Genomic DNA, 3,137 nt, shown 5'->3' with positions numbered 1-3,137 from the left:
CCCTCCGAGGTATCCACACTTTACGTGGTAGAAGTCTGGTAGAGCTTTGACGTTCACGAAGAAGAACTGTGTGAAAACTAGAGTGAGAGTAGGCCTAGCAAAGCTTCTCGTCTAATTAGGAGTCTAGTTCTATTAGACCAAGATTAGAGCCCATCTAATTAGGAGCCTACACACTTAGGCCAATTAGACCGGGAGAGCATGCATAGACCTATGTAGGAGAGATCCCCTTTGGATTGGTTTGCCTCTAGAGGGGATCCACACACATATATACTCCCTCCGTTCCTAAATATTTGTCTTTATAGAAATTTCAAATGACTACTACATACGGATGTATGTAGACATATTTTAGAGTGTAGATTCACTCATTTTGCTCCGTATGTAGTCCCTTGTTGAAATGCCTAGAAAGACAAGTATTTAGGGACGGAGGGAGTATATAGTTGGAGGAAGGAGAGGGGGTGCCCCAAGTAGGAGGTATCATTCTCTTGTTCCACCAAGTGGAAGGAGAGAAGGATTCCCTCCTTTCCTATTTGTCCTAGGGCCTGCCATAGGTAATGGCGCACCATGTGGGTCCTGTGGGACCCACTAGGGGTCATAATCTCATGGCAGTCCTTCACAACTTTCTTACACAAATAAAATCCTGGATTTTTCGGATGTCTTCAGAACCCATTTCGATGACTCCGAAAAATTTTCATATATAGATCCAAACTTCCCGAAATCATGTTATACATTTCCAGAATTCCCTGAACCCTTTTAGAACCATCCAAAACACTTTTGGAACTATCTGAAACTCTTTTGGTGCTCTTTTAACTCATTTCTCTGGTAATCAGGACTAGGACTCGTTAAGCGTGTGCCCATACAGGTTCGGAAATAGGCGAACATGATCTGAAACCCATTCTGGTCAATAGTTAACAGCGGGATCTGAACACCCTTATTAACTCCGCGTATTCACGAAGTTCTCTAGTGAACCTTTGTTTACAAATACCATTTCCTTTGCTTTGCGATACGTTTATGAAACCCGAGGAGGGATTATCGGTATCCCCATGATCAACTCCTTGATCATTATACTGGTTATCCACTGGTTATCCTCGTTGCCAGTTCCATTATTTACTCATGTCCGTGTTCCGGTATCACATCATCATAATCACAAGTGTCTAGCCAGACGATAATGACACCGTAACACCGAGTGGACCCAAAGATATCTCTCTACCATGAGAGGAGCAAATTCTTGTCTTGAGCTATCGCTATTGAGACATACGTTTTCGGTATACCTGTAAGTCACCTTTATTCACATCCATTTATTAATTAAGATGTGGTAAACCACAAAGTGTCCATCCGGGATGTTGGTATGCCATATTCTCATGGTCTAGGGAACAATGCAAACCTGAACAAGTTATATGAAGCACCAATAACATATCAACAATGACATCTCTCATTAATACATAAGTTGGGTCTATCCAACTCCATTGTTCTCATGACAACGGTTTTCTCATATATTGATAGCATCCCTATTACATTAACGATGCTCATGATCAGGAAAACAAGATTATGAATCAATACATAAGCTAGTCTTAGAGGTTAGAGTAGGGATCACTTGGTGTTTATATTTTCACACTTGTATTTGGGTTTTCCTCCGAATCTCATATTCATGAACCCATACAATTGTAGCATAGAAACATAAACTTAATAATAAACATGGAAATATAACAATACATTTATTATTGCCCCCTGGGCATATTTCTAACAACCTTTCACTTGCACTAGAGTCAGTAATCTACTTACACTAGAAGAACACCCGTGTGTTGCAACGGGGTCACATTAACTTAAAGAGTTCAATATTAACATTCTCTAACATATCAAGTTACAATGGCGACCTTTTTTTTACCATCAAATCCTCACACATACTCTCTCTCCCTCCCTCTTCATCACTCTCTCCCCCCTCCCCCCCTCTCTCTCTAACACACACACACACACACACACACACATTCATCTTATTGGGTACGGGACCATAATCCATCTATTTCACACACACGCGCTAGTGCATAACAATATGGATTATGTGTATTATATTTGCCACCACAACTGAGGGAATTAATTTCATGTAAATCAGCCAGCCACATCTCCAAGAATACGCGGAGGAGGTGGCCCGGGTCGGCGTCGACGTCGTCCGGCGTGGGCGACGGGCCCGCTTCCAAGTGCGTCTGCACGCCGGCCACTCACGCCGGGTCCTTCAAGTGCCGCTTCCACCGCACCAACTCCCAGGGCCACGGCCACGGCCAGGGACAGGGAAGCCGCCCTTCTTCGCCGCCTTCACCGGCCGCGGCGAACGCGGTGCCGCGGCACCCGGCCTCGCTGTCCTCGTCCTCCGGCACCGTCGCAACCTAGTGACGCAGCCCAAGCATCGGTCTCGAGAATCAAGAACGCTCGACAATGGAGAGGGAAGGGAAGATCATATATATGTCATAAGAAAGGGAGTTTATTTACTGCTCCCTCTATGTATTGTTTTCTTTGTTTGGAGATTGATTACCATCCGTGAGTTAAGGTAAGGTTAATGTGATTGAGCGATTTTTCTGAAAATCAAATATTTCCTTTCTAATTAATGTGATTGAGTGATTTAAGGTAAGGTTAATTAATTTAGATTTTATTTTTAGAGATTGTTCGTGATTGATTCTACATTACTAAATAACTTGCGCCAGTATGGAAAGTTCTGATCTGTTCAGATTTCTTTCGTTGTGTGAGAGGGTGACGCGAAAATAAACCAATAAGGTGAAGGGAGCGGACAAAAAAAATCTTAGAAAAAAAACCAGCGAAGGTGGGAGGAGGTACAAAAAATAACCATAGGAGGTGGGAAGCCTCCCTTCTTCGCCCCCTTCACCGGCCGCGGCCAACGCGGTGCCGCGGCACCCGGCCTCGCCGTCCTCGTCCTCCGGCACCGTCGCGACCCAGTGACGTAGCCCAAGAATCGGTCTCGAGAATCAAGAACGCTCGACAACGGAGAGGGAAGAGAAGATCACATACATCTATACCAATATAAAAAGACCCAAAGGGGCAGATCCAACAAATCCCGGCCGTCAAATCAGGTCAATCCAACGACTCAGACTGCTCCAACGGTGAGCGTTCAACACGTTTAGTGTGCAGTT

The sequence above is a fragment of the Triticum dicoccoides genome, chromosome 3A (genome assembly GCF_002162155.2).
Source record: "Triticum dicoccoides isolate Atlit2015 ecotype Zavitan chromosome 3A, WEW_v2.0, whole genome shotgun sequence".
In the NCBI taxonomy this organism is placed as follows: Eukaryota; Viridiplantae; Streptophyta; class Magnoliopsida; order Poales; family Poaceae; genus Triticum; species Triticum dicoccoides.
The sequence above is the reverse complement of the archived record's forward strand: the minus strand, read 5'-3'. Positions refer to the sequence as shown.